This window comes from Macaca nemestrina, chromosome 2 (assembly GCF_043159975.1).
Source record: "Macaca nemestrina isolate mMacNem1 chromosome 2, mMacNem.hap1, whole genome shotgun sequence".
NCBI classification, from domain to species: Eukaryota; Metazoa; Chordata; class Mammalia; order Primates; family Cercopithecidae; genus Macaca; species Macaca nemestrina.
In genome coordinates, this window is record NC_092126.1 from 168,029,665 (window position 1) to 168,041,829 (window position 12,165).

The 12,165-nt window shown below is 40.7% G+C and overlaps 1 pseudogene; it reads right to left on the minus strand.

The window, feature by feature from the left end:
- Positions 1-5,377: 5,377 nt before the first annotated feature.
- LOC139361626 (uncharacterized) lies at positions 5,378-8,882 on the minus strand (annotated as a pseudogene).
- Between the last annotated feature and the right edge of the window lie 3,283 nt (positions 8,883-12,165).

Sequence of the window (12,165 nt, forward strand, 5' to 3'; positions counted from 1 at the left end):
GCCTATCACTACAAAAAGGCACAGAGGCTACACTGTACAGTGTCTAAAGATAGAAATTTTCTAGTCCAAGAGTCATGGCTGGGATCTGGTGTCTCACACTGATCGTCTGCATTACCGTAGAACTGTAGGTTATTTTATCATGGCGTCAAGATGAAGACAGTGAGGGAGAGAGAGACTGTAATAGAGTGCTAACTTTAGATGAGAATGACATATGGCAAAGCACGTAAATCTCAGAGCATGGGCTAATCACTTATTAAATGTTTCTTCTTATTATTATGTATTCCTCATCCACATTTTTTCTACTTTCATAAAAACTGTCTTCTTCTCCCAACTTCTTTACAAACCACAGCTGTGCAAGGCACCTGCCGCATCGGTCAGGTCAGTGGGCAGCCCTGGCATTTCCAGTGGTAATCAGCCATTCTGCCTAGCAGACACATATGTTGTAGCAGACCAAGTCCTGTTTCTAATGGCCCTGGGGGAACAGGGCTTTTAAGCCTGTACATGCATGCGACAGGCTAGAAAGCTTTTGTTAATGGCCCATGCACTGTCAGGACCAGTTAAGTCAGTTGATGTGTAACAGACGGTACCTTCTGCTTTCTGGTCTGGGCTGCTTTCTGGTCTCTTTTCTTTCCCTTTTTTTTTTTAGCTACCTCCACAAAATATAAAAGTTGCTTCTGAGTTTCAGACCATCTGTGTTTTTCATTATCACCTCAGAGTGCAATTGGATATCTGTTTTGAACTCCAACCTTGGTGGAGTAGGAAACGTGAGAAATATTCTCCTCTAAGGTTCTCTGTATAAATTTCTTGAGGGCAGAGATAACAGAGGCACTGACCAAGATATTTTGGTATCAGTTAATCTATGTTCTCCAGATTACAGAATTTTTTGAGTCATTAAAAAAACTGCAATTTCTACTCACAATTATTATTGCATGCCCACTAAACTGTCATCCACAATGCTAGATGCTGGCTATGCAAAGCCGTCGTGCTCCCAGCCCTTAGTGTCTTGGTGTCTAATAGAGAAGGTAGAAAAACTAAATGCGTGATTATGATACAGTGGAGAGCTAGCATAGCAGTTACCTGCCAGAGCAAGGCACATGTAGGAGGTGCCCTAAAGTACATGAGGGAGTCAGAAAAGACCTCTCAGAGGTGGTAACATCTGAACTGAGCCCTACAATATGGGTAAGAATTAACCAATTGTTTGGTACAATACACAATTTCAACTTTTATCAGAGCAAATTCTTTCGAATAGAATGCTATAGATTTGCTCTCAAATCTCATCTCCTACTTCAGATAATCTCACCTCTTTTTGATATCCTATAGCTTATTCATTTACACCTATAATTTAGAACCTAAGCAAAACCAAACCTTGCATTGCTGTTTCTCAACCATTTCCAATCTTTTCAATCCTAAATAGAATGCAGGTTTCCCAAGAGTAGGGGTTTTATTAATGTGAATTTTATATTTCCAAAGATTCCTATGTGGTTTTGTAAAATGGTAGCCTACTGGAAGGCAAAAACAGCGGGATCTATTCCTAACTCTGAAAGTGTTTGTATGACTTGCCGAAATCCTCATGGAGAGTAATTGCTGATTTTAGTTGCCCCATCTGTAAAATGGGGATAATATCTCTCTTCTAGCTGCCACATGGGATTGTGTAATGTCAATGATAGACTACTTCTAAAAACACTGAGGTAGTAAAATTCTGTAGAATGGCTTGTGGAACAGGCCTCTGATAATTACCCTTTATTGAATATAATGCTAGATACTCTGCTCATTGTCCCCTGTATCAATTAGAACAGGTGAGAGTAGGCTGTGATCAAGAACATCCCCAAATATCAATGACTTACATTGACTAGGGTTTATTCTTGATTATTTAACTTGTCCCTTCCAGATTGTGGGTAGAGAATGGGAACTCTGCTCATTGCAGTCACTCAAGTACACAAGCTATTGGCCAACCACAATTTTGAGTATTGCCAGGTGCAATGACAGAAAGAGAATTTGAGGGTCTCACATGTTCACATATTTGCTCTTGCCAGGAAGTCACTGCTACTTACATTTCAATGACTAAAACCAGTCCCATAACCTCATACAGTCACAAGAACAAGAAGTAAAATCTCACTGTGTACCCAGAAGGTAGAAAGCCATAAAAATTTGGTGAAAAGGAAGAATGTTCTGAAGCCTGTATGTGAATGGTCTACTGCCTTTGGACAGCCCTCAGCAAAGTGAAGGAGATAGACAAAGACCACACAATAAGTATAGTAAGGGGCGACTTCATAAAATAAGGGACACAGATAGTGGACCAATTCATTAATGCAAGAAACATTTATTGAGTACCTGCGTAGTACCAGGAACCAGGGATCCCAAGAAACCAATCCCTGCCTTCAAGGAGCACATGGTCTTAACAAGATGTAGAAACAGAGAAGAGCATGAATTGAGTGCCACTAAGTGTCAAACTCTGGGGTATCTTTCTGATTTGGTCTCTACCACTATCCTCCATAATTGCTACCGTTCTCCTTATGTCATATGTACCCTAGTCATTTCTAAGGTCACAATGTTATGGTGACAGAGCTGGAAATGGAACCAGGTCTGTCTACTTACTTCATGAGCCGTGCTCTTTTCATCATGTCATACTGATCCCTTGGTCAAATAGAGAAAATATATAAGCAGCAAATTACAGCATGGGAAATATTATGATAGCAATATGAACAGTTTATGTATTGTGTACTTTCCCAATACCCTGGAGATGCAACTGAATGCCTGGGGAGTATCTGAAAAGCTTCTCCATGGAGGTGACATTTTAGCTGGGGCTTCTGAAAGCTGAGTCAATATTTGCCATGCAGAAATCAGTTCAGTCTAAGTAGTAATAAATGGAGCTTAAAGAGGCAAATAACCAAGTTGTTTATCTAATGTCAAATATCCCTGCAATCACATATTTCCATCTGGCTTCCTTGTCACCAACATCCTTCTAAAATCTCAAACTCATAACCTCACAGCAACCCTCAATACCCTTCTCTTTCACCTTTACATACCATTGTGAATCTATTACCAAATTTGGACGAATTCTTCTCTGCATTGTTTCTCAGAACTCTACCACATGACCAGATCCCAGAGGGTGGTTGTCTGGAGGAGAGCAATGTTGCCTGGTGTAATCATGGACCTTCTATCTGCTTATGGTTTTTTCAACATCAGCAGAGCTGAAGTCATATCGAAGGGATAGAGAAATTCTATTTTTCTCACACAGCTTTAGCAACTGGAAGCTTATCTCTGGCTGGTTCTGGCAAAGGAAGAAGAAAGGATGCAATGTGATGAATTGTTTCTAAAGGTGTAAGCCTGAAGCTGGAATAATTGTAAAGGTAACCCTATTTATAATAATGTTGCTTTAGCACTTCCCTGCAGATGCTTCCTTCTTTTAGCTCCTTACAGAAATAGAAGTTTTAAAAAATTTCCATTTCTCTTTGCTAAATGAGCCAATTTAACTTATAAAAAGAGATTTTAAAAAGAATAAATATAAAATATTGATACGTATTTTGGAAACTCTGGATTTATGCTCTGTTCACTCTCTTAACAATTCAACTTGATCATTCCTATCAGAACATGTTCTTTTATTTTCTCCAGTGGTCAACATTATACATTTTATCCATTAGTGAAAAATGTATCTATTCATTTGCTGGTAATGAAGTATGAAATAAAGACCAAACAGTTAGAAAGAATCTGGAAATTTCATCAATAATGAACAATTCCACTTGCTATTATTTTGCATTACTTTGGAATGTTCTCAATTAAGAGCTGACCCATGTTAAGGAATATTTATCGGGCATTTGCTAAAGACATGGAGAGTGGTGCTATTTTGCAGGTAGCATTGGATTTATCCGTTTTCTAAGCAATTGCATGTATGGTAGGTAGTTGCAAAGAACCTGGAAGGTGACCTTTAAACTAGGTTGGCAATATTTAAAACAGTCTCCAATGACAGATTTTTGGAGGCCTTCAGTGATGGGAACAGTGCTGGCTCTGAATCCACATAGAAAATGAGAACAAACAGGTGCTGTCCAATATAGCTAAGAAAGATGTTTAGAGGAACTGAGAATCAGGGTCTTCCTGAGTGACAGGACAATGAGGAATCGAAAGTGGGAAAACAGGCCCTTGCCTATCTATGTTATACATTTATATTATAAATATACATATTTATAACAATATATAATACATTAATATAATGTGTATGTTTATACATTATTCATTTCCTGAATTCCTAAACTGATATAATAATATAATTCTAAAATGGGATTCATCTTCAAAAAATATATATACCTAATGCGATAATGTCTTTTTCTTATATTTTTTAAAAGAATTTTTTTTTAATACTTTAAGTTCTGGGATACAGAACTTAGTTCTGGGATATCAGATTATATCTATATCTATATATGTAACATAATATATAGATATATATGTATCTAGAATATATAGATATATCAGATTTTATATGTGTGTATCTTACAATACGGTGTAAGAAGGTAAATGCACATAGTTTAAATTTACTGTTCAATAACTTTTGACAAATATATACACAGATGTAACTCTCATTATAGTCAAGATAGAGAATATTTCCATTAACTCCAAAAGTTACTTTCTTTGCTTCTCTCCGGTCAATCTTCATTTGTACCCCGACTCTCAGGCAACCACTGAGACTTTATCACTGTACATTTGCATTGTCTTTTCCAGATTTTCATATAAGTGAGATAATACGTCATATACTCTTTTATGTCTGGCTTCTCACGAGCAGTATGTTTTGGAGATTCATTCATGTTGTTTAATGTACCATTAGTTTATACCTTTCTATTGCAGAATACCTTCTGTTTTTGGGGTACACTCTAATTTATTCATCCACTTACTTTTTGAACTTTCTCACTGTTTCCAGTTTGAGTCTATCACAAATTAAATTGCTATGTACAGTTTCTTGTGTTAACATATGTTTTCATTACTTTTTTTTTTTTTTTTGCAGTTGCAAGATTTAATAAAGTGAAAACAGAGCCCCCACACAATAGGAGAGTACCCAAAGGGGGTTGCCAGCACCAGCTTGAATGCCTGGGTTTATATGTCCCGATCATTGTCCCTCCCCCTGTGCTCTCAGGCAATAGATGACTTGACTATTTCTTTACCTCCTGCTTTTAGCTTAATTGGTATTTTGGTGAGTTCTCTTTACAACCTGATTGGTCAGGTGTGAGCTGAGTTACAAGCACCGTGTTTAAAGGTGGGTGTGGTCACCGTCCCCAGCTAGGCTTAGGAATTCTTAGTTGGGCTAGGAAATCCAGCTAGTCCTGTCTGTCAGTTCCCCCTCTCAACAGGAAAACCCAATTGCTATTGGGGAGGTTGGCTGATGACTGCTCTAACTGCCTCCTGCTGTATTGGGGCATAGTAGGGGTCATGCAGTAGAGATTTCCTCAGGAGGGGTGTGTTTGATATCATCAACATTGGAGCATGGGCTAGCAGACCAGTCCAGGGGACCACAGTAGATCTTAGTCATGGACTGCATCTGGGGCTCCATTTGAAGAACGATTTATAGTCTTACAGCTTCAATTCTGGAAGAGACAAACTTAACAAGGAGATTAAAGATACAGGGATTGAAATGTATGGCCTGAGTGCAGAGGGAGGCACATCCAACAGTTAGTAGGGTTTGGGACTGAGGCTTCATGGAGCCCAGTGAAGGTGGTATTAAATAGGCTTACCAGGAGAGTATGGGTATGGAGGGTGAAAGTGGGGTTTCCTTTAGAAAAACTCCTGTACGATGGGGCATCAATATTTCTGGGAAGCCATATTCTCCGTAGAAGCTCTTGGTAAGGGGAACTACTGGTAGTACAGCAGCATGGAGGAGGTGCAGTGACAGTGAAAGGGGGTAAGAAAACAGTAAGGAGACAAATATGACAAGAGAGGGCCATGGGGATCTACGACTCTAGTTACTTTCCTTATGGTTGCTATGTGAAGAGCAGGCGCAGATCCTCTAGATGTTCACAGGAATAGCTAGCATTGTCTCCTGCATTTTTGGGTTCCTTTGGCAGTATCCAGGGTTTTGGGATGAGGATAAGCCAATATAAGCTGGAAACGTTCCTCCTTGAGGGCCTTGGTTCCTTTGGGTAATTTTAGCCCTAACTATTTAAACTGCTGTGAACAGAGCTGAGCCTTTGGTTTGGAAACCTTGTAGCCACTGGTAGCAAGGAAGTTTAAGAGCACTTGGGTGGCTTGATGGCACAAGGTTTCTGAACAGGAGGCTAATAGTAAATCATCCACATACCAAAGGACAAGAGTGTCCAAGTATGAGAACTGGCTCAATCTTGGGCTAATGCCAGGCCAAATAGATGGCCTGAACCCTTGGGGTAAAACAGTCCCAGTGAGTTGAGACATTGAGTTCACAGGATCTTCAAAGGCAAACAAGAATTGACAGTCGGGATGTACAGGGATGCAGAAAAAGGCATCCTTAAGGTCCAGGACTGTAAACCATTCTGCTTCCTCTGGTATCTGGGAAAGCAGAGTTATAAGGGTTTAGGTGCAGCTAGGTATAGAGGGACAATGGCCTCATTGATAATCCTGAGATCTTGCACTAACCTCCACTGTCCGTTGGGTTTCTGTACTCCTAAAATTGGAGTATTGCAGGGACTATTGCATGGTTTTACTAGTCCTTGGGCTTTTAGGTCCTTAACACTCTTTTGGAGTTCTTGTTGGGCCTCAGGTCTAAGGGGGTACTGCCTTTGGTAGGGAAAGAAGGCAAAATCCTTTAGTTTAACTTGAACGGGACAGGCATTCTTCTCTTGTCCATATTGTCCTTCTGTTGCCCAGACTTCAGGATTAATTCCTTCCTCAAGTAGGGGACAACAAACATGTGTTCCTTCTCCTATGTTCAGGTATATAATAGCCCCTGCTTTTGCTAGGAGTCTCCCTCTAACAAAGGAGTGGTACTTTCTGGCATACTTAGAAAGGCATGTGAAAAGGGTAAAGTTCCTCAGTCACAACTTAGAGGCTGGGAGAAGTATCTAGTGACTGTCTGTCCTAGGATCCCTCAGATAGTGACAGATCTGGAGAACAGTTGTCCGGCACAGGAGAGTAAGACAGAGAAGGCTGCGCCAGTGTCCAGGAGACAGTTAACCTCCTGGCACTCAATGGTCAAGCATACCAGAGGCTCTGTGAGGATGATGGCATGAGCTGGTGCTTGCCCTGGGCACCCTCAGTCCTCCTGCTGGATCATCTGGTTAGTGGCTTCTGACTCCAAGGACCTTCATCCCCTGGGGCAGTGGGATTCCTTTGACATAAGGGAATGGTGATTCCAGTGATTCCTTTGACATAAGGGGCATGGACAAGGGGACAGCTTATTTCTATTCAGACAATCTTTTTTAAAGTGTCCTTGTAGACAACACTGAAAGCAAGCCCTATTAGGCATTCAATTTGCCCAGTCTTTCCCTTTTCCAGAGCCTCCAAAGTCTGCCTGCCTGAGGGCCATGACTTCTTTATCTTATCTTCTTTTATCTCTTGTATCTAAGGTAGTACAAATGTTTAATAGGTTTTTGTGGATTCAATTGATGATGTCTTGAACTAGTAGTAGTTTCTAGGCTCCTGTGGAGTACCTATAAAACAAAAATTGAGGCCAGATGTAGTGGCTCATGCTTGTAATCTCAGCATTTTAGGAGGCCAAGACAGGACAATGGCTTGAGCTCAGGAGTTTGAGGCCTGCCTGAGCAACATAGAGAGACCTCATCTCTACTGAGAATTGAAAAAATTAGCTGGGTGTGGTAGTGTATGATTGTAGCCCCAGCTACTCAGAAGACTGAGCCAAAATGATCACTTGAGCCGAGGAATTTGAGACTTCAGTGAGCCATGATCATGCCACTGTACTCCAGCCTGGGTGGCAGAGCAGAACCCTGTCTCAGAAAAAAAAAAAAAGAAGAAGAAGAAGAAGAAGAAAGAAAGAAAAGGAAACAGATATTGAGCATGTATAAATTGGAGAAGTGAGTCCATCCAAGTTACCCAGATCATAGCTTTAAAGCAGCAGATGAAGACTTGAACTTAGTAACACGCAGCATGATGTGATAGCTCCAATTTAGTGCTCACAAGGGTTATCTGGAGAAAAGGAGCAAAAGTAGGTGGGGACAACAACAACATGACTTTGCCTCTTCAGAAACATAATAAAACCCCTTTCCAGGGCAATCATTGATGCTGGTTAATGATCCCTATTTTTAAAAATTCTCTAGTAAAATGAGCTCTTCCTGTATCCTAATTCCTTTGAAAAAGATTCAACATAAGTGCAAGTGAGACTTAATTCTGTGTTATAAATGTTGACGTGAAGCTTGAAGCTTCGATGGCTTTATTTTGTTTTCAAGTTTGTATTTCTCATCTCATTTTTCTGTATCTCATCAAATTATACATGTATATACTATGTATATACACATTTTTATATAGGTACCTGCATGCATATACTCATATATGTGTATATATGTACATAGATACATAGTGTTTTCTACTCCAAGCAACAAAACCATACCAATTTTCATTTCATTAAACACCCACTCTATTGTGGCATAACATAAATATATCCAGAGTAAATATTTAAAAATATTTGTTCAACATAGTTTGCTAATAGGAAAGAATTCATGTTCATTAAAATGTATAATTACTTTTACACCATATGCTCTTCTGATGTAAAATAAACTTAGAGTTTTTAAAGAGACACCTATGGATTCAAAATTAGATTGCATAGACTATCCTGTTGTTCTAAGCATAAAATGTGCTGAAAGTCTGGAGAGGGGAGAATTGTCATTGGTAACACCTAACCTCTCTTCCAACTTTAGTTGTATATTACTACATGTTCCCTCTTCTGTAGACATAATGCTGCTGTCCTTCAGCATTTTTAGTTTGTGGATTCAATCTTGAAAAAATATTGGACGACAATCAGCTGCAGTTGGAGGCTCCCACTGAGAAGAATGAAAACGGTGAGTGAATCCTGCATCAGCAACTAAGGTATCTAGGTTCTCTCACTGGGACTGACTGGGAGATTGGCACAACCCAAGGAGAGCAGGGAAAAGCAGGGTAGAGTGACGGGCCATGCAGGAGCCGAATGGGGCAAGGGGACCTCCCACCCCCAACCAAGGGAGGTGTTGAGTAATTGTGCTGCCTCACCCAGGAAACCATGTTTTTTTCCATGGATTTGTGCAACCTGTGCATCAGGAGATCCCCTTGTGAGCTCATGCCACTAGGGCTTTGGGTCCTAAGCACAGAGCAGTGCAGATTCTTGGTAGCTGCTTGGCTAGAGACTGCCTAAGACTACCCAGTTCCTGGGGGGATGGGTGGCTGTCATCACTGTGGTTGCCTGCTGCCTAAGATGACTGAGCTCCCGATGGGAGGGACAGCAGCCGTCACTGTAGCTCCAGTTGGCCATTTTCCCCTGCCAGTGCTGGGGAGACTGGGCGGTTTGGCCCCAGGAGGAATTTCCCACGGCACAGCACAGCTGTTGTGGCAGATTCGTCAGACTGCCTCTTTAAGCTGTACCAGGACCCATCCCTCCTCATCAGACAAGGCCTGGGAATTTCATCAACTACAGCCAGGGGTTTAGGGACAGAACTCTAATCTCCCTGGGATGGAGGCCTTGTGGGGAGAGACAACTGGAGTCTTCATGGATCAGTGGACTTAGTCTTTTCCCTTGCTGGCTCTGAGGAATCCAGGAAGTCTAGACAAGTGGGATTCTCCTAAGTGCAGAGCTCCCCCTCCACCAAGGGGCAGCCAGAGAGCTTCATTAAGCACGTCCCTGATCTTGTGCCTCCTGACTGGGTGAGATCCCCCAACAGGGGTTGCCAGACACCTTATACAGCAACATTCCTGCTGGCATCGAACTGGTGCCTCTCTGGGATGGAGCTCCCAGGGGAAGGAGCAGGCAGCCATCTTTGCTGCTTTGCAGCCTCCACTGGTGACACCTCCAGGTGTGGGAGGGACTCAGGCAAACAGGATCTAGAGTGGTCCCCCCAGCAAATCACAGCAGCCCTACAGACGAAGGGCCAGACTGTTAAAAGAAAAACAAACAAACAGAAAGCAACAAAAACAACACCAGCAACAAAAAAGTACCCATGAAAACTCCATCCAAAGGTCAGCAACCTCAAAGATCAAAGGTAGATAAACTTGTGAAGGTGTGAAGAATCAATGAAAAAACACACTGAAAACTCAAAATCCAGAGTTCCTCTTCTCTTCCAGAGGATGACAACACGTCTCCAGCAAGGATCCAGAATTGGGCTGAGGCTGAGATGGATGAACTGGCAGAAGTAGGCTTCAAAATGTGGGTAATAATGAACTTTGATGAGCTAACAGAGTATGTTCTATCCCAGTGCAAAGAAGTTAAGAACCATGGTAAAATATTAGAGGAATATAAATGACTGATAGAACTGAAAAACACAACATGAGAACTTCACAATGCAATCACAAGTATCAATAGCCGAATAGACCAAGCAGAGGAAAGAATATCAGAGCTTGGAGACTATCTTGCAAAAATAAGACAAGCAGACAAGATTAGAGAAAAAAGAATGAAAAGGAATGAACAAAACCTCCAAGAACTATGGGATTATGTAAAAAGACTGAACCTGTAACTGATTAAGGTACCTGAAAGAGACAGGAAAAATGGAACCAAGTTGGAAAACATACTGCAGGATATCATCTAGGAGAACTTTCTCAACCTAGCAAGGCAGGTCAACCTTCAAATTCAGGAAACTCAGAGAACCCCAGTAAGATACTCCAAGAGAAGATCAACCCCAAGACACATAATCATCAGATTCTCCAAGGTCAAATGAAAACAAAAATGTTAAGGGCAGCCAGAGAGAAAGGCCAAGTCACCTACAAATGGAAGTCCATCAGACTAACAGCAGACCTTGCAATAGAAGCCCTACAGGCCAGAAGAGATTAGGGGCCAGTATTCAACATTCTTAAAGAAAATAATTTCCAACCCAGGATTTCATACCCAGCCAAACTATGCTTCATAAGTGAAGGAGAAATAAAGTCCTCTTCAAGCAAGCAAATGTTGAGGGACTTTCACACCACCAGGCCTGCCTTGCAAGAGCTCCTGAAGGAAGCACTAAATGTAGAAAGGAAAAAGCATTACCAGCCACTATAAAAACAAACTGAAGTGCACAGACCAACATCACTATGAAGTAACTACATAAACAAGACTATAAAATAACCAGCTAGCATCATGATGACAGGATCAAATTCACATGTAACAATATTAAACTTAAATGTAAATGGGCTAGATGCCCCAGTTAAAAGACACACAATGGCAAGTTGGATAAAGAGTCATGACTCATTGGTGTGCTGTGTTCAAGATACCCATCTCACATGCAAAGACACACATAGGCTCAAAATAAAGGGATGGAGGAAAGTCTACTACGCAAATGGAAAGCAGAAAAAAAACAGGGGTTGCAATCCTAGTTTCTTACAAAACAGATTTTAAACCAAGAAAGATCAAAAAAGACAAAGAAGGACATTATATAATGGTAAAGACTTCAACAAGAAGAGCTAACTATCCTAAATATATATGCACCCAATATAAGAGCACCCAGATTCATAAAACAAACTCTTAGAGACCTTCAAAGAGATTTAGACTCCCACACAATAATGATGAAGGATTTAACACTCCACTGTCAATAGTAGACAAATCATCAAGACAGAAAATTAACAAAGATATTCAGGATTGAACTCAGCTTAGTCAAGTGGACTTGACAGATATCTACAGAACTCTCCACCCAAAAACAATAGAATATACCTTTTTCTCAGTGCCACATGGCACTTACTCTAAAATTGATCATGTAATTGGAAGTAAGACATTCTTCAGCAAATGCAAAAGAACTGAAATAATAACAAACAGTCTCTCAGACCATGGAGCAATCAAATTAGAAGAAGATTAATAAACTCACTCAAAACCACACAACTACATGGAATTTAAACAACCTTCTCCTGAATGATACCCGCTGGTGATACCCAGGCAAAAAGGGTCTAGAGTGGACCTCCAGCAAACTCCAACAGATCTCCTGGGTAAATCATGAAATTAAGGCAGAAATCAAGAAGTTCTTCAAAACCAATGAGAGCAAAGAAACAATGTACCAGAATCTCTGAGATGCAGATAAAGCAGTGTTAAGAGGAAAATTTATTGCA